The sequence below is a fragment of the Ictidomys tridecemlineatus genome, unplaced genomic scaffold (genome assembly GCF_052094955.1).
Source record: "Ictidomys tridecemlineatus isolate mIctTri1 unplaced genomic scaffold, mIctTri1.hap1 Scaffold_78, whole genome shotgun sequence".
In the NCBI taxonomy this organism is placed as follows: domain Eukaryota; kingdom Metazoa; phylum Chordata; class Mammalia; order Rodentia; family Sciuridae; genus Ictidomys; species Ictidomys tridecemlineatus.
The window spans coordinates 527,545-548,318 of record NW_027525752.1 but is presented as its reverse complement, the minus strand read 5'-3'; the positions used below and the strand labels follow the sequence as shown (position 1 = coordinate 548,318).

Here is a 20,774-nt window from a genome sequence, read left to right as displayed (position 1 = left end):
ATCAGTTATGTTAAATGTAGTGACTGAATAAGATGTGTCACTGGTGTACAAGAACTTATATTAAATATGTTCTTCTCTAGAGATAATTAGGAAATGTTATTCTTTAAAATACAGTATTCAGTATTATGCATGTTTTTTCAGTTTTTTTTTTTCAGAAGTACCTGTTGGATCTTTTCAGAATTACTGGATCTTCAGCCTTTGCCAATTATGGCTTTGGGATGTAAAGCATATGAAGCCCTCTACAACTTCAGCCACTTTAACCCTGTGCAGACACAAATATTTCATACACTGTATCACACAGACTGTAGTGTCCTAGTTGGAGCACCCACTGGATCAAGAAAGACTATTGCAGCTGAATTAGCTATTTTCAGAGTCTTCAACAAGTATCCCTTCTCAAAGGTATGTTGAACATATTGTGTGCTTATTATATTCAATTAGAAAAGATAGTTAATGTTTCTAAACTAGCCAGGTCCAAATATCCTGACATACCCTGGTGAATAGCTTTGTTATACTCTCAGTGAATTTTCCAGGGGGCCATATCAGTATTAAAATAATTTTTTGCAAAAAACTTGATATCAACTTTGGAGGATTCTAGGTGAATTTCTCATTCATATAGTGCTCACACATCCTCATATCTATAATTCATGGGTACTTCTTTTATGAGGTAATTGATTCTTAGCTGTACTTGTTAGGTATATAATGATTCATAATCATTCTTTGGATATGAATGAAATGCTAACACTTTGATTATACACAGGAAATATAGACATAATTTATGCTACATTCCTCCAAATATTGATATTATCAATTAATGTCAAATAACACCGGAATCAAATAAGTATTGATTTTTAATTTTTTTAAAACATAATATTTAGTAAATTTTCCCCAATACTATTTTATTTTTAATAAGAATGATTTATATTTGAGGTGTTCGATGTGGTACTTAAATATACATATAAATTATAAAATAATTGCTAGAATCAAGATAGCTAGATATCCATCACTTCAGATAATCACATATTTTTGCAGTGGGAACATTTAATATCTAGTTAGCAAATTTCAACTCTATTAATACGATATTATTAAATACAGTTATCCTTCTGTACCTTAGATGTCTAGAACTTGTTTTACATAAATGAAACTTTGTATCCTTTAAGCAATACTCCTCATATCTCCCACTTTCACCCCCTCTTAACCATTATTTTAATCTGCTTCTATGAATTTGACTTTTTTATTATTGCACCTGTTAATGAAATTATTCAGTGTTTTGTTGTTTTCAGCTTATTTCTCTTAACACAATGTATAGTATTGCAAATGGCAAGATTTTCTTCTTTTGTAAAGCTGAAAGATCTCCCATTGTGTTTCAGTTTCTTTTTCATCCATCTTGGGTCACTTAGACTGTTTCTTTATCTTGGCTTTTCTAATCAATGATGTAATAAACATAGAGTGTACATGTCTTTGGGATATTGATCTCATTTCTTTTGGATATGTATTCAAAAGTAGAATTCCTATGATGATGATGATGTTTTCCATGTGTAATTTCTTAAGGATGTCCATGTGTATTTTCCATAATGGCTTCCCCAACTACATTTCTACCAGCAGTGTGTAGCAGTTTCCTTTTCTCCACATCCTTGCCAATACTTTCATTGTTTTAATAATATTCGTTTTAACAGATGTGAGGTGTTGACTCATTGCGATTTTTTAAAAATATTTATTTTTTAGTTGTTGTTGGATACAATACCTTTATTTTATTTATTTATTTTTATGTGGTGCTGAGGATCGAACCCAGGGCCTCTCACATGCTTGACGTGTGCTCTACCACTGAGCCACAACCCCAGCCCTCACTGGGATTTTGATCTGGATTTCCGCAATGATTGGTGAAAGTAAGCACCTTTTCGGGTCTCTTAGCCATTCTGTATTTCAACAGAATGATATCTATTGGCCTCATTTGTCCCTCCAGCTTTTTTTCTATAATAGAATTTTTAGCCTTTTTGTCCTTGGGCTATATAAGTTCCTTATAGGTTTTGGATATTAACACCTTATTAACACCTGCAAGTATTTTCTCCTATTACATATGTTATTTTTTAAATTCTTTGATGGCTTCCTTTTCTGTGCAGAAGGTTTGTAGCTTTGGTGCACCCCTATTTGTTTATTTGCACCTTTTTTTCCTGTGTTCTTGGGAACATATTCAAAAACTCATTGCTAAGACCAGTGTCAAGATCTTTTCCCCTGTTTTCTTCTAGGAGTTTTATGGTTTTAGATCTTACATCTAAGTTTTTAGTAAATTTCGAGATGATTTTTGTATATGGTGTAAGACAAGGTTCCAGTTTCATTCTGTTAAATGTAGATGTTCAGTTTTCTCAACACCATTTATTGAAGCCTATCCTTTTCCTTCTTGGTATTCTTGTCAGATTAGTGACAGGATGTGTGTTTATTTCTAGACTCTATTCTGTTCTGTTAGTCTATGTGTATATGTTGGTGCCAGCACCATACTATCTTAACTATTGAAGCTTTGTACTATAATTTGTAGTCAAGAAATAGAATGCCTCTAACTTTAATTTTTTCTCAAGATTTCTTTGGTTTTTTGGTTCTTCATGATTCCTTAATAATTTAGATATTTTCTATCTCTAAGAAAAATGCTATTGGCATTTGTTAGGGATTACATTGAATTTAAAGATTGTTCTGGGTAGTTAGTTTCTTACTTTTTTTTCAGTTAAACATTTAATTTTATTTTATATGCTTATAAAACAGCATAATGTGTCTCAGATTGCAATAAAGTCTACTGGAAAGTGGAAGCTAGAAAAGGAGACTGTGATCCAGAATGGGTAGACACTTTTTTATTCTATATGATGGCAAGTTTCACAACTTCACTGGACCTTTATTCCTTGGTGAAATAGATGAACTGTGATTGCACACGTTTATTCTGGTTCTCATTGTTGAGGAATTTTTTCTGTTGTTGTCAGTACTCCTTGAATAAATGTAGGAACAGGGCAAACTTAATTTAACTAAAGAAAACTCCAAAGAAAACATGATTTCATTACATGAAATCAATCAGGGGCTTCCAAATTTTTCCACAGTTTGTCAAAGAAAGAAAATCAGATTTTTGTTCTACCCCCACTACCAATTTATTGTGTGACACAAGGGATACCACAACTTCTCTGGAACTTTTTCCTAAAAAAATTGTATTAAATCATTTCTATATTACCCATCATTTCTGAAATTCTAGAATTCTTTGATTTCAGCTATAACCTTATGAAAAAGAAAGTTTTTTTCTTTTTATCATTATTATTTTTTACATGACAGTAGAGTATATTTTGAAATATTATACATACATAGAATAAGTGTAACTTGTTACAATTAGGATATTGTTATTGTGGCTGTACATGATGTAGTGTTACACTGGTCATTTATTTATATATGAGGATAGGAATGATATTCCATATTCATTCTACTGTCTTTCCTATTGCAGTCACCCCCTCCCTTTGCTTCATTTCCCTTTGTCTAGTCCAGTGAATTTCGAACCTCCCCCCCTTTGTTATGACTTATCATCCATGTATCAGAAAGAACATTCTGCCTTTGGATTTTTGTGACTACTTATTTAATTTAGCGTGATATTCTTTAGTTCCATTTACTTACAAGCAAATGCCATAATTTCATTCTTCTTTATGACTAAGTAGTATTTCATTGTGTATATATACCACAATTTTTTCATCCATTCATCTCTTCAAGGGCACCTAGGTTGATATCATAGCTATTTTGAATTGAGCTGCTATAAACATTGAAGTAGCTATGTCACTGTAGTATGCTGATTTTAAGTCCTTTGGATATACTGAAAGGAGTGGAATAATAGGGTCAAATGGTAGTTCCATTCCAAGTTTTCTTTTTTTTAATTATTTCTTACATACATGACAATAGTGGAGTGCAATACATTCATAAGTTTTTGTATTACGATTCTTAATACACCTTTATACCACAATTTATCAAATCTCTGTATTTATAGTGTTGACTCTAGCTCAGCAGTTCCTTTGACACAGAATGTACAACCAGTCCAAGTTTTCTTAGGAATCTCCAGACTGCTTTCTGAGTGTTTGCACCAATTTGCACTCCCACCAACAATGTATAAATGAACCTCTGCCATTCTGACTGGGGTGAGATGGAATTTCAGTGTAGCTTTGATTTGTGTTTCTCTAATTGCTAGAGATGTTGAACATTTTTTCATATATTTTTTTACCATTTATATTTTTTTTCTGAGTAGTGCCTGTTTAGTTCCTTAACCCATTTGTCAATTGGATTATTTGTTTTTGTTGTTGTTGTTGTTATTTACTTATTTATTTGGTTAAGTTTGTTGATTTCTGTATATATCCTGGAGATCAATGCGCTGAGATGCTGGTGGCAAAGATTTTCTTCCATATTGTAGGCTCTCTGTTCACATTCTTGATTGTTTCCTTTGCTGTGAAGAAACTTTTTATTGATTTTTTATTGATTCTTTATTTTATTTCTTGTGCTTTAGGAATCTTATTGAGGAAGTCCTAAGCCAACATGGTGGAGCATTGTAATGCATTCTGCTATCATATATTTAAAAAAATCAAAAGGAAAAGTTAATACTCTAGTTTGAGACATTTTTTAAACAAGTGCTATTTTAGTGAATAATGTATTTTATAAAATTGGAAGAGCTAAAATATATGACTGGAATTTTTTAAGATCTGCATTAATCCCACTATTGGGATTTTCTATTTCTGTCATTCCTGAAATTGCACTATAAAGTTGCACAAATTTCTTTCACATTTATTTACTTTATTCAGTTACATAACTATAGAATCATAGATGTTTGTTTTATCCTATTGGCTAAACTGCCTTGCTGTCATTTTTATTTTGCTTCTCAAATTGTCTCAGATTAAAATTTTCTGTAAAGACTGATTGATAGTTCTAATTTTGTGCCTTTGTTCTCATTTAGATACATGGGTACTCTTAGTCATAGAAAGTATTGGCTCACAGTTTTCCAAGATATAGCCCTCCTAGCGATGAAAATTATACTACTGCGTTCATGGGAAAGCAACCTGATCCTGTCCTTTATGGATGGGACTTGGTCCACCACCTCTATAATTTATTAGACCTTATCTGCCAGACAGACTACTATAAAGATAAGGAGATAAAGTCAGTCCTTCTAGGCTCAGTCATATAAAGGTACATACTACCAGGATCCCCCAGCTTGTTTACCTAGACCACCCCCATCCTATTAGTTAACACACTTTGGAAGAGTAAAATGAACTTGCCCACTGAATTGAGAAGGCCTCCACCTTCCAGTGTGACCTAAGTTGTAGGATTGGATTTTGACCTTCTCTCCTGGCTTTCCTATAACTGCACACTTCTTTTGATGGACCTGTACTTTCCATCCCATGAATCTCCTTTGCCCATCTACTACTGCCCAGTGTAGAAATCAACAACAAAAAGATCAAAGAAAATTCCTGTTATAAAGAATGGGTTGATTTAGGATGTCTTCATCTTATCATAGAGAAACTTTAAAATAGGCATTTGTCCATTAGTATCCACTCTGTAGCATAGTATATTAGGTACTAATATAGTAAGTAGAAAATTTCATGTTACCCTCATAGACCACCTAAAAGGAAATATGATTCCTTTTTTGTGGGGGGGATTGTTGTTGGAGAACTCAGGTTTATGAGTCTGCATACCCAGATGAGCTAGTGCTCTGAAATTCTGGGCCCCGAGCTGAGGTTACATGGAACTTTTGTGGGAAATTTGATATCATTTCTTTTAACCATTACAACATTGGTGGGTTTGAATTACTGAACTGTGTGGCCAAGAATCATGCACAGGAATTCTTCAATAAGTAGTACACAGATGCAGAATGAATGCAGTGAAATACCTCCAAGCGACATCACAAGTGACCTTCACCACAGGCAGGAGTTTCTCAAAAACTGTAAGCTTACATTTCTAAGAGCTATATTAAAAAACAAACAAACAAACAAAAAATCTAGCACTTGAACTACACTCTTACAGGGACCAGTAATTAAGTAACACTCTTACAAAGACCAAAACTGTAAAGTAATGTAATGTAATGTAAACTAATGTTTCTTCTTCATTTCCCCCTCTGATGCCTGTATGTATCATATAAGGCATCAACCTTTATAAAGCTGGATATTTAAGGTCTTCCTGTTCAGAAGTCAGGACCATCTTTAGCTTTGTTGCTTTTAGGCATGACGTTACAAACTGGACCAGGCAGTTTAACATGTAAGGAGTGAATATAAGGCCTATGAGTGTCATAGCAAGGGGTCTTGCCAGAGGCAAGAGCCAGGCTTCCCGGGGCCAGGTTCACCTCTTGAATTTTTCAAGTTTCTGTTGTCATGGCAACTCCAGTTCACCTTCACCCATGCTGACCTGTTCCAACTGGATTACAGATTTTATGGTTAGAAGGAACCTTTTTTTTTTAATCTCCCAAAGTTTCAGGATCTGGTCACCAGCAGTTAACAGAGAATTTGCTAAAGAATGTGACATTCTGTCCACTTAGGCCAGGCAGGGATGCAAGTATCTTGCTTCCTGGAAAAGAAAGCATGTGGAGGTGAAATATGATACCTTTCTATTAGTGAGAAGCTTAGGTTCAGTAAGGTAAAGTGATCTTCCTGAGTTATAAATGGGACAGAATTAGGATACAAATCTGTGTGTGTGTGACATCAAAACTTAGGTTTTATCTTCTGTTTTGTACAGTAACTTAGGCAGAATTTATTATAATTCTTATAATTTTTTTAACATATATTCTTTTGTTTGTTGGTTTGTTACTGAGGATTGAACCCAGGGGTGCTTAACCACTGAGCCATATCCCCAGCCCTTTTTATTTTTTAAGACATGGTCTTGCCAAGATGCTTAGGACCTTAGTTACGTTACTGAGGCTGGCTTTGAACTTAAAATCCTCCTGCCCAAGCCTCCTGAGCCACTGGGATTATAAGCATGTACCAAGGGCTTTCCAGTGTTCTTTAGTAGAACAGGTATTTTTTGAGTGTTCTTTTCTAGGACTGAAGTTATAGAAAATAATTCCAAATTCTTGCTGTCAAAGAACCTATAGTTCAAAGGACAAATATGTAAACAAAAAGTCATGCTATAATAATGATGGCATTCCTCAAAAGCAGCAAAGGCATAGAGAAAGGACTAAATCCATCTGAAAGAATCAGTGAAGGGCTGGGATGTGGCTCAAGCGGTAGCGTGCTCGCCTGACATGCATGCAGCCCAGGTTTGATCCTCATACAAACAAAGATGTTGGGTTCACCGAAAACTAAAAAAAAAATAAATAAATATTAAAAGTTCTCTCTCTCTCTCTCTCTCTCTCAAAAAAAAAAAAAAAGAATTAGTGATGTTTCATAATATCAGTAGTGTTTAAGCTAGACCCAAAGAATGAATAGGAATTTCTCAGGTGAACAAAAGGAATATTTGTTTTACAAAATAAATAAATAAAAGCAAGGGTAAATGTGAAAAAAATACCAGTAATTTTCTAGTGCTCTATGCTAGAGGATGGCTAGAGAGAAAAGTAAGGACCAGATAAATCAAGGACCAAATAGATAGTGGGGTGTTGAACATCTGTAATGCAGAGAGACATGTTAGCTTTGTTCTTCTTACCAAATGATGGCATTGAAGAAATTTAAGCAGGGGAATGACATGACCAGTTTTACCCCTTTAAAAATTCAATTTGAAAAAATATAAAGTACAAATTAAAGAAAAATTATGAGATTGAGAATAAAGGAAATTTATATAACGTTCCAGCAGAGACAAGGACCATCATTATCAAGTAGTGGGGAGGAGATAACAGGAACAGAGCAGGGGTGAGCAGAGAGAAAAGGGGAATAGCATTCAGTTCACCACACAAGCCTCAAAACCTTTTATCATCCTGGATTCTTGATCTACCCACCTGCCTTTTCTGTAAACTAATAAAATATAATAGTTTTTCAATTCATGATATGGCCTTTTATTTACTTCACATGATAAACACTTATTTGTTTTTTTTTTTTTTTACATTTTCACATCTGGATCATAAAATGAAAAATTCTGGGGAAGTCTCATAAATTTTATGCAATCTTTCAACTTTATCGTCAAAACTTCAAAGTTAAAAACATGGTTCATTCATCCAGCTCTCCTAGTATGTGAATTTTTGGTCTAGAATTTATTTCCAGTCATGTTGTAATATAAAATCACACGTAAAATTGCCATACTTACTCTACATTACAAGTTATGATATTGAATTAGGTATAATTATTCATTTTTCTTTTCCTTTTCCCTTAGCAAGTCTCAAGAGTTACAACTAGTGAACTACTTTTTTCTGTATGTAGCATATATTCATCATAACCTGCTTGTTTTCTATACTTCACAGAAAAAGTGCATTTTTTTGTAAAGAAAAATATAAATATATCTTCTCTGGATTAATAAATATGTACATTATATGTGTATACACAGTCATACGTGCACATAAAGACACATATTTAGTACACCAACATTCAGGCTTTATGATGTATAACTAGCAGGTTATCAGGAACTAAAAATCATTTTGACCATCCTTTAACACTAATTAGGGTATGCAAAAACTTTATTCTATTTCCCTGTAATGTATATAAAGAGATCATAGGTTAGTTTAACCAAATTTATTAAAATAGTTTACTTTTTGTAAATTAGAAAACACAGAATTGGAAATTTGCAACTGAGAAGAAGAATGTGTCTCTATCAAAATTCTTAGAAGTACAGGAAATTGATTTTACTAGAACAGCTTAAAATTATTTCAAAATTAATAGATTTTTGTTCAATATTTTTAAAATATTTTGCTGTCAGTGAGATATTTACCATTAAAGTATCATTGTAATGCTTTGCTAGGTACATCCAAAAATAAGAGATTGGAGTCTTAAAACTGTATGAAATAACTGCCTAAGATCATAATGTTAACTTATGTGTCTTTAAGACAGCAATCTCCAGAATCTAATTTAATTGAAATGGCTTTGCCTGTGTAAACTTCTAAGATTTCATTGTTTAAACTAATAAGATTTCATTGTTTAGTTTTGCCTTAAGCAAATGCAGCATTTTGTTTGTTCATAAAACATTGGATTGAATGGATAGAGTGATATGAATAGCTCTCCATCATTCCACATGTACCCTTTGCCTGGGATGTGGTGTATTATTGTCATTGAGAACAAGACTCTATTCTTAACTTGCTCTTTGGGGAAAATGAGTGTTTCACAAGAAAACCTTCTCTCTCCCTACCATCATAAATTGTTTTCAAATTTAAAAGACTCTGTGAAGGGCCTGGGGTTGTAGCATAGTGGTGGAGCACTTACCTAGCATGCATAAGGCACTGGGTTCAATTCTCAGCACTGTGTATGAATAAATAAATAAAATAAAGGTCCATCAACAACTAAAAAGAATTGTTTTAAAAAATAAGAAATGCAACTACTAGTATTCTTGATATAGTGAATTATTAAGTATTTGTTTTAAAAATACAATGAGTTTTTACTCTTAAAATTAGCTTAGGGTTTGAATTTTTGTAGGATGTTACAGGAAATTCATTTTGCTCTCCCCATCCAACTGTAGTTTATTCTGTTTTTATTTGGATGAATAGTAATTTAGTGATAAAATGATTGATTTTTTTGTTTTTGTTTGTTTTGTTAAAGCTAATGTAAGATTTCCAATGGGAGAGGGTGAATGCCTTGATGTTCTTGTAACATGTGCTCTTTGCCTATTCAGGCAATGCTGGATGTGGCTGCAAACCAAGGTTGGCTGGTGACTGCCCTGAATACCACCAACCTCGTTCAGATGTTGATCCAGGGCCAGTGGTTAAAAGATTCTTCTCTTCTTACACTACCAAAGATAGAACAGCACCAGCTTCACTTTTTCAGGTAATTGTCTTACTTTGCAATATAATTTTTTTAAAGTTTTTTAATGGATATTTTTGAGGAGGAGTGGGTATTTTGGGAATCAGACCCAGGGCTTCACGCATGCTAGGCTGTACCATTGAGCTACACTCCCAGATCCCCCAAATCCCCTTATTAAAATATATATAGACACTGGAATTTCATGTGGTGCCTACAATATTGATTCTTTGGAGTAAAAATGCCCCTTTCCCAGAAGGAGACCTGCCCTCAGTACCAAGCTGAACCACAATTCCTTTTAACCTTCTCCTACCTAAATTGTGTGTTCTCCCTTTGCAATATTAAATACGTTTCTATTTTAACTGCACTTATTCCTATACATTATCAGCTTTATTTAAGAAAACATTATTAAGGTGCCTTGTGATCTAAAACCAAGATAAATTGGCAGCTTCTGTTATGTAGAAGAGACTGAGGGATCTGAAATCCATTGTCCAAAGTAAACCATGGGGAGCTGGGGTTACGGCTTAGTGGTAGGGCTCGCCTAGCACATGCAAGGCACTGGGTTTGAGCCTCAGAACCACAGAAAAATAAATAAATAAAATAAAGATATGTGTCCTATATCTTTATTTTATTTAGAAATAAATAAATTTATTTATTTATTTTTAGAAAACATTTAGAAAATGTTTTCTAAAAATAGTAAATTATGGATCTGAAATGTCCAAAACTAGATAGTCAGGTGTAGTGGGAGTTCAAGATATAATCTGTACTGAGTTTATAATAGTATCGAATAATTCAACCCGTCTCACATACATGGCTGCAAATGTTTCAATAAGGAAAAGAACAGTACAGTATATAAGCTAGATTGACAGTGTTTAAATGAAAATATCCTTTCACACCAATGTTTCACAGCAGTTGAGATACCTTGCAGCCAGAATATTATTTCACAGTTACGGAGATAACCAAAATAGTCTGGCTTGCCATCATGCACCCTCTACCTCTTGTCAGCTGCATGAAGATCACAGTTATTTAAGCCATCCAAGTGCAGATGCCACCAAGAACCTCAGGAACACCTGGGGTCCCCTAAGAAAAATCCCTAATTTGAATCAAGTGTACTGGGTGACAGGGTGACAGGTATGCTTGATTCCCTACCATAGGATGTCCCTGGAAACTAACAGACACATTCAGAAAGTGAGCCATAGCAGCAACAGGTGGCAGGGAAAGAAGGTAGATATATGTACAACTTGTCAGAAGCTCTGCTGGTAAGGTTCTGAAGGTTATGTGAGTTGGATTTCAGTAGTATAGAAAGCACATTAAAGGCACAACCTCACACAGAATCATCTATGAGGGAATCTGCTGGAGGGTGTAGGAGATTTGGTCCAATTTTCTTATCACCCTTAAAAATTCAATATTAATATAATTTCGACTATATTTTCTTCTTACCATAACATTTAGGTGGCTCGTGTTCCTGTGATCTGGCACAACTTAAACTTATCTCAAAATTCTCCAAAGTGTACTTTAAATTCTGTGCTCCCCAAACTTAAAATTTAAAAACTTTATTCAAGTAATTATAGTAGACACTTGCACACATTCATCAAAATCATGTCAGGGTTTCACATCAGCACTTTTATCTCCATGGAAATATTGTTTCACATCGGTGCTTCCTATAGAAACACATCCACTGCATATGAACTCTTTTATGTATTTACTGAACCTGATACATTATTTACAGTTTACAGATTTCATATAATGATAGTGATACTGCCTTAGGTTGATATAAAGAATGTTAGCCAATATTTAAAACTTAATATAATGGCCTATAAAGAGTTATATGATAATTTGTTAACAATTGTTAATATTATACACACCAATGTTATCAGAAATCTTACTTGTGCTTTGAAAGAGTTATTTTGTTGGTGTTGATATAATTTCTAAGGAAATGGAAACCAGTTATAAAGTGCTCATGTGTAGGTGCCAAACCTCCATTGAGTGCCTCCCTGATTCATGCCTGTGTATGGAAAGACCATATATTCAGCTCCATGTTTGAGAAGGAGCTGCAGGCCACCAAAACAAAGCAGGTAAGGCCGCCTTACTCTGTGAAGTTGTACCAAGAGTTTTCTAACTTAGGGTGTGTGTCTTGAAGTCAGTCCCACCTGTGTTAAAATTCTGACTTTGTCATTTACTAACTATAGAAACATTATATATATCTTATGACATTCTTGTGAAAGTTAAGCAAAATAGTATTATGTAAGCTGCTTTATATAGTTCTTGACATAGAATAATAATTGAACAAATGATAGTAATAGTGATTAATAACATTACTGGCATTATGAGAACTTGTTCAGTATAAGGCTTTCAAGCTCACTTTGGAAGGCTCCATTTAGCCTTTACATCACCAGATTGCATTACCCAGGAACCTACTCCATCTCTTCTAGGGAGTTTTGCCCTTTTATGGTAGGGTATATTTTCATCTGATTCCTTCAATTATTTATGTTCCACTCTTATTTTAATTACATTATTGTTCCTAGATTCAAAGAGATTCTTTCAAATAAACCCCTTATTTGTTCACTATGTAACTTATAAGGAAAGTTAAATCTAAACAATCTTTGGAAGGCCAAAAACCAAATGAACAATGCCAGATACTTGGCTTTCTAGCCTTTTAAGTCTTAAGCAGTTTTACCCTAAATGTGTCAAAGTGAATGTTCAGGATTTATAACATAATTATATTGATTTGTATGTGCACATATTAAAGAAACTTTTAAAGCATGTCTCTCTTTCTTTCCAAGTAAAACTTTTTTTTGAACAAGATGTGTTATAATTAGTTCAGGGAGAATTCACAAGTAAACTTACTAATTTATTTGCATAAATTTCCATTCTGTTATCTTTAAAACCAAATGCAAATTGGCTCTGTCTAATATGATGATGGTTATTTGGCTCAAAAGTTCTTTAATTTGCAGAGCAATACGGTGTTGGCTTTGCAGTGAGGCGATCCCATACAATTCCTGAATTATTCCAGAAATTAGTATGTTTAAAGCATCAATTTAAGTGCTAATTGCAGTAGTAATGAGAAAAAGCAGTACAACTGTGAGATTTGCATCTCCTACCCATCAGTATGCCTGGAATGGTTGCTGACTGGCAGAGGATTTGGCTGCTAATTAAATAATTGTATGCATGGCAGTGCTCTTACTTGATTCAATAGATGAAGATTAATCCTCAGATAGATATGTTTGGCTGGTATTGAAATATCTTAGCAGTTTCTTTTAAAAAGCTCATGTTTTATATACATAAATACATATATACCAAATAAATATATGTGTACACATTATAAGTTAAAACATAATAATAAGTCCTACAAAAAGATGTCATATGTAAATATAAGCCAGTTAGACATTTGGAAGCTTTGTAAAGAAAAATCTCAGTGAGTTGCTAATATCAGAAAACATCATATTGTTGACTAATTTAATGGTATGAGTATAAAAGCATATGAAGTCCTGCTTTGTGTGGTAAATGTTACTTGCTTTGTTTCACAAAATTAAATGTTTTGCAGAAATTGTATATTTAAGTGTTCCCTCGACCACTTTTCTGTGTCGGCCAATATTAGAACATTAATTGGTGCAGCTTCTGAACTCAGTGACTTTTGGTTCTAGTAGGAGATAGACCATCATTTGTACTTGAAGTACATTTTGTAGCTTGACAATTTCAATTTCAGAAGTCTAGTTGTAGGCATAATTTCAAATTCACAAGACAAGTTATAGGATTGGAGTTGAATTGAAATTTTGCATTGGATCTATTTTTTTATCTTTATTTTTTTTTAATTCCTAAGTGATAGTTTGGTTCATCAGGGCTACTGCGTTTAATTACATATACCAGCAACACTAAAGTCTTAGCAAACAGAAAATTAAAGCTTATAAGGAAATCCATACCATATATAAAAGAACTAAAAGGAATACTAAAATTAAACTCATTGTGTAACTTTTAAAATGACCTTAGGGCTGGGGATGTGGCTCAAGCGGTAGCGTGCTCGCCTGGCATGCGTGCAGCCCGGGTTCGATCCTCAGCACCACATACCGACAAAGATGTTGTGTCCGCCGAGAACTAAAAAAAATAAATATTAAAAAATTCTCTCTCTCTCTCTCTCTCTCTCTCTCTCTCTTAAAAATAAAATAAAATAAAATGACCTTAGAAGGTAACAACTGATAAAACAGCTATTAAGAAGTTGTCTTGGGCTGAGGTTGTGGCTCAGCAGTAGAGCGTTCGCCTAGCATGTGCGAGGCCCTGGGTTCGATCCTCAGCACCCATGAAAATAAATAAAGATATTGAGTCAAACTACAATTAAAAAATAAATAAATGTTAAAAAAAAAGTTGTCTTGACCAATAGTTACATTACCACATAATTGTGAATGTTAAAAAAAAAAAGGTTACAGTTACCTAGTCCTAAAGTTTATTGTGTTATATATACTTTCCATGAATATAAGATTCACTCCTTGATTTGTTCATTCAGCATTGTTAAGCATGTACTATTGGAATACTGATTACCCACAAATATCTTTTAATTTAAAAGGCAAGAATAAAGTTGGTAAAATATTTCTACTCTTTTAATATGTGTGATTTTAGCTGGTACTTTCAGCATGATAATGCCAAAAAAAACCTATTTGTTTCTACAAGGAACCCTAGTCTTACAGGATTCCCTGTGTTATATAACAAGTGTCAATGGATTATACTGACATTAACAATTGCATCACAGATTTATTTTCAGATTTCCTTTATATCGCTAAGTAATGTTTTCTACCTTAAATGTCACATAAACGTTAAAATAGATGCTTCTCTTTAAAAAAAATAGCAATAAACACTTTTAATCCCTCTTTTTTAAGTATAGTCAATAACCACTCAATATGAAGAGGCATTTATAATAAGTTAAAAGTTTAGATAATAATTTTTTGGTTTATAAAAAAAACTTAAAGAGGATTTTATAAAACACTGTTCTACATATATTCACCTATGTACAAGAAAAACTAGGGAAACCTGAATAATCAGTGGATTGTGTCAATGTCAGTATCCTGGTATTGAAAAATGCCACCATTGCATGATACTGGGTAAACGATGCAAAAGATGTCCATTATTTCTTTCAATTGCATCTAATTTAGAATTAATCTCAAAATTAAAAGTTTGATTTTTTTCTAAAATTACACTATTTCTTAGTTGAATACTCCATGTGACATTTTTTGTTGTTTTTCCTTTTTTTTAGGCATGGAATTTTTTATCTCATTTGCCAGTGATATATGTTGGCATAAGTGTTAAAGGCTCATGGGATGACTTAGCTGAAGGACACAATGAACTCTCTGTCTCAACTCTGACTGCAGACAAACGAGATGACAACAAATGGATCAGATTACACGCTGATCAGGAGTATGTGCTCCAAGCCAGCTTGCAGAGAGTTCACTTTGGGTTCCACAAGGTATAGTATTTGGTCTCCATTCTCAAATATTTGGCACCAACTACCAGCATGTGCCACCACACATATCTTTTCTATTACTAATGTGTCCGTGTCATTCATGAATCCTGCTTTCTCAACTGGCCTTAACCAGCAAGAGTCAGTCTTTGACAGTAGTCAGTCAGTTCTCATGTGCTATTTTCAACCCCAGAATATCCACCTTACATAGTCATATATTGCCTGGAGTACTATTCTCAAAGTGTGGTTTACACACTCAGTCTAGCAGAATTTCCTGGAGTGCCATTATAGTGTAGATTCTTGGCCCCACTCCTGAATGACTGAATCAGAATCTCAGGGTATGAGCGATTGGCAAAACTAAAGCTCTTTTTGGTGCCCCACTTGATCCTTTTTTTGTTTTGGTTTGGTTTTTTCTCGTACCTAGGATTGAATCCAGTGGCCTCACACATACTAGGTAATGCTCTACCATCCCCAGTACCCCCATGTACACATGATTATTAAGGACATTAAAGTTTGAGAAGTACTGCACTAGAGGCACTTTGGTATAGGAAACACATCAGGCCAGATGCAGATGAAATTGAAGCTTTCCTTCTTAGCTCTATTGAATTTGAATTAGAAGCTAAGCTTTTCTGAGACTCAGTTGCCACATCTAGCTGCTTCCTTCATTATAATGCACATGAGAGAGCTTTGTCAATTTCATACAGACCAAAAATGTACAGTAGTTTTATTTTAAATTACTATGCTCTTTTCTGTAGCCTCTGACACCAAAATCAATTATTTAGTCCTCTAAGAATATTAGTACACATAGTGTGAGCTGATTGGTTTTTAATACCATAGTAATTAAAATAAGAAAGAATTTGTCCATTTTTTTTCTTTTTATCCTAGTGGATTCAGGGTTTTTAATATCTAGAGTAACCCTCTGGGATGAGTAAGCTTCTCTGTTTTCATAGAATAGTCATGTGTATTGTTACAATGTCCTTTCAGTACAGGTCTCACTTCATTTCATTTCTAATACTAAATATCAGCCAATACGAACATGAACTGATAGGCCTCTAGCATTTCAGAGCTTCAATATGAGCATTTCTAGATGACTTACTAAATTCCAGCTTCCAAAAATAGTAATAATCATAAACTAATCATATAAATAGTTATAAAAATCATAATAATAAAGATAAAATCATGGAGCAAAGGTAGATTTCTTTTTTTAACCTTCAAAATCTACTTTAAAATTAGATGTAATCATGTTCAAAAAAATTGTAGATGTTATTCCTAACTGCTATGGAACTATATATTACTTTCTGGCTCTGTTTTAAAATGCTATAACTGAAGCATCTCCCCTTGGAATACAGAGTGAAATCTCAATAGGAACATGTCATTATTAATATGTTTTATGCCATAAAGTCAATGTCTTAAAGACACATTATAGTAACCTTGTTTTTGTAAAAGTTGATCCGAGATAAAGACTCCAGATTCTGTCATTACATTAGTACTAGTCTTTTGTTTTTAATTTTTTAAAAAATATTTTTTAGGTATAGTTGGACACAATGCCTTTATTTTATTTACTTATTTTTATGTGGTACTGAGAATCAAACTCACGGCCTTGCACGAGCTAGGCAAGCGCTCTACCATTGAGCTACAACCCCAGCTCCGACTTTGGTGCTAGTCTTAAATTGTGGTGATTCCTGTGTGTTACAAATTGCATGACTTATAGTTCCTCACTCCTCAAAGAAAGAAACTTTTGATATACTATGTGCTTTTTTATGTGTATTTTATTCTTGGGTGGAAAGAAGATATTGATCTGATATTGTGCTTATTATCTTGAGTTACACAGTCTAGTCTTGACTGGTTTTTGTTTGTTTTCCTAAGCATCGGTTCTTTGTAAATAAGACTGGGAAGATTTGGTTCACATGGCTATATCTCTGTTTGTTTGTCTATAAGTGGGGTATTAATGTTAATTGGAGGAATGGCTTGAGATTTTACTAATTTGATGTCAGGATTCAGAGCTTTATTCTTTCTGAGCCAAATATTCTGGTAGTAGTAGCTCAAAGGGTTTTCTGTATGCCCTGAAGAAACATACAAAAACATATCAATCACCACAAAGGAAGGGAATTAAAGACATCCCAGATGGAAGTGCTGAACTCTTTTTTTATGGCCTTCTGGTAAGACCCTAGTGCCTTTTTTTTAGTTGTAATTGGACACAATATCTTTATTGTATCTATTTATTTTTATGTGGTGCTGAGGATCAAACCCAGGGCCCTGCACAAGCTAGACGAGCGATCTACTGCTGAGCCACAATCCTAGCCCCGAGCGGTGCCTTTTAACCACCTCCAAACCATGTGAAAAGTGTAGATGTAGTCAATAGTTTATCTTTTTCTGTGGTTTATAGGGAAAGCAAGAGAGCTCTGCAGTTACCCCTTGATTTCCCAAATCAAAAGATGAAGGATGGTTCTTGATATTGGAGAAGTGGACAAGAGAGAACTTCTTGCTTTAAGACAAGTAGGTTATGTTCGAAATCATCACATTGCTTCCCTTTCTTTTTTCACCACTGAAATACCCGGAAGGTAAGCAGAATCTTACCACCAAAGTTATAAAAGAATTAAGTGTGACTCTGATTAGGAAACCAGTTTTACATTTTTGTTCTGTTTTCTTATTCTAGGTATATCTACACTCTCTATCTCATGAGTGACTGCTACCATGGTCTGGACCAGCAGTGTGACATTTATCTCAACATCACACAAGCAAGCATTTCCATGCAGGTCCACACAGAGGTCTCTGATGCCTTCTCTGACCTGGCAATACAATAACCTGACACAAACAGTGCATTTGAAGGAATTTGTTAAGGAATCTGGCTGTTCAGTCATCTGGACAAAGTTGAATTACTTGATGTCTGCCTTGACAGAATCTACTCCTAACCTCAAGACATCCAGGAAATTAACAGTGGCTGCAGTACTGACTCCAGCGACACCAAGTTAGCCACAGTGGCCTTTTAACAAATGTTGCCTTTTATAATATTGTCTTCTTTCTTTACATGTAAAATGAATGAGCATGTATAATAATCTTATAATTTGTGTATATTTGAGGTTATATGAGTTATCAATCAAATTTTACATCTCATAATGTACTGTTTACATGAATACTGGTTTTTCCTTTTTTAAATACAAACTACATTGAGGTGTGACCATGTTAGAATTTTAACTCTGCATCATAAAATGTATAAATCTATGAGGTGATATACAGTGTGTCTTATGAGCAAAATTTATACTGTGATCTGATCACGATGAAATGATTTCAAAAATTTCTTATAAATGTTAATAATATATGATGTAAAACTATATTTCAGAGTCCAATGACAATTAAAAAAAGATAAAAGAATATACTGATCTTAGAAAGGTAGATACAATACTGGTGGAAATAAAATATACAGAGTGCCACTTCAAGACAAGCTGACTTAAGTTTTTCTCCTGCTTCTCTGGCTGACTCAGGTTTTTCTCCTGCTTCTCTGGCTGACTCAGGTTTTTCTCCTGCTTCTCTCCCTTTATATCCCTTTTTCCTATTCTGCCCTCTTTTTCTTTCTCTTCTACTTCAAGACTACTTCTCTTTTTGACATATTTATTTATGCAAGGAGAAAACTACAGTCTAACTTATGAAGTAACATGTGGAGACAATTTTTGGTCTTTATCATCCACTTCCACAGATAGGTTCCCAAGTATAATCATGGAAATATCTATTTCCATAAAGTTCCTTTTTGGAAAAATATTGTTTGAAACTAAAATGTTGTTAAAGTTCAACATCCACATAGTATATATTTTAGTGGAATGCAATTCTGTCTTTGAAAAGTGATTCCTGAATGAATGACCTTTAAATATTTTTTAATTGTCACAAGTAGTAAAATATAAGTTTTTCTGAATTCGAAATTTATGGTTTATGTATATCTCCTCTTTCATGCTAAAATAAAAAGAAAAGGAGGAAGAAGAAATAAAAGTAGCACGAAGGGAACCAGCAGTCACTTTCCAAAAATAAAATCTAAATAACTGAGATGAACATGCCAAGTAATGAGGGGATGAGGTGTCCCCAAAAGCTTTAGATAGAGTGAGTTCTCTGTGTTTTTTCTTTTGGAAGTTTATTTCCTAATTGAGATTTGTGCCTTCTCTGTAGTTTTAGTGGAATTTAAAGAAAATGAAGTTTACATGTAGACAACAGTTACCAGTCCATACAGAAACTTGCAAGGATACAGCCTCACCTGAAACTTCCTGTTTTTAGCATCATCTCTCTGTTAGGGAGCACGCAGGCTTTGGGAAGTAGGAAATCTGTTTCACTGATAATGACACAGGATGTAGGAGGAATTATATCCATCAGAGAGAAAAAATAGTAACATGACAAATCTTTTACGTTTCAAATTAAGGCACAGAGGGTACTAGTCAAGCAGGGTGCACTTGGATACAAAAGTTAATCTTATTCTGATGGGTGTATGATGGTATCCACACTGATTACTCACCCAAAATTTTAGTGTTATGTGTTTCGTGAATAGGATGTATAATAATCAGATTAGTCCTATTTTTAGATTTATAAATCATAAATTTCTCATAACTTTTCATGGCCTAAAAATTCATCAGTATTTAAAATTATTCAAATACTGACTGCTCAGAGAATTATTTGTCCTAAAATTTGTGAGGAGTATTTTGTTTTCTTAGGGAGAAATGAAAAAAGATTTCAGTTAATTGCCATAAAATGATTTTCTTAACTAGACTCCCCACAGCCCCCTTCCCCTCAGATACTGCATCATCTCTGAGTTGGCTATTACATTGTACAACCCTAAAATTCTATGGTAGGTCATTTTCATATTCCTTTGGATTTTATCGATTCAAAATAGTCACAGTGTCGATCCTATTTGTCCTAGGCACCTTGTTGGGTACTCTAATGAATTAAAAACATACCCGCCCTTCAGACGAGATATTCTAGTGATGAAAACAAGATGTACATAATTGTGATAAAGAAATCAAAATAGTAATAGGAAGAAAATGCTCTGTGGGTTAGAGAAATATTACATAAAAATATTAAGGAATATTTAGACCGGGTTTGTTGTAGTTTTATTTTTACTTTATGCTCTTTTTACTGACATTATAATTGTACATCTTTATGGGTGTTTGGAACATTGATACATTGTGTATTGAATAACTAAGGATATGTAGTTATATTTATCCTGTTTGGCTGTGACTTTGTACACATTAACCAATATCTCCTCCTCAACATCTCCCCTAGTCTCCCAACCTCTCATAAACAGTATTTTGCCCTCTAGTTTTATAAGCTCAGCATTTTTAAGATTCCACAAGTGAGTGAAATCATGCAATATTTGTCTTTTTATGCATGGCTTATTTCACTTAACATGATGTCCAACATATTTGTGTTTCCACAAATAACATAATCCCTTTCTTTTATGGCTGAATAATATTTCATTTGTGTGTTTGACATTT

The 20,774-nt window shown here is 33.8% G+C and overlaps 1 pseudogene across 1 annotated transcript in view; it reads left to right on the top strand.

The window, feature by feature from the left end:
• The window catches only part of LOC144374621 (activating signal cointegrator 1 complex subunit 3-like), a 37,039-nt pseudogene extending 16,542 nt beyond the window's left edge, over positions 1 to 20,497 (top strand). Inside the window, exons 4-9 of the transcript XR_013433975.1 lie at positions 142 to 399; positions 9,733 to 9,884; positions 11,791 to 11,932; positions 15,100 to 15,309; positions 17,690 to 17,864; positions 17,960 to 20,497. The product of XR_013433975.1 is annotated as an activating signal cointegrator 1 complex subunit 3-like (transcript). The remainder of the gene's footprint in view (positions 1 to 141; positions 400 to 9,732; positions 9,885 to 11,790; positions 11,933 to 15,099; positions 15,310 to 17,689; positions 17,865 to 17,959) is intronic.
• Positions 20,498 to 20,774: the final 277 nt, after the last annotated feature.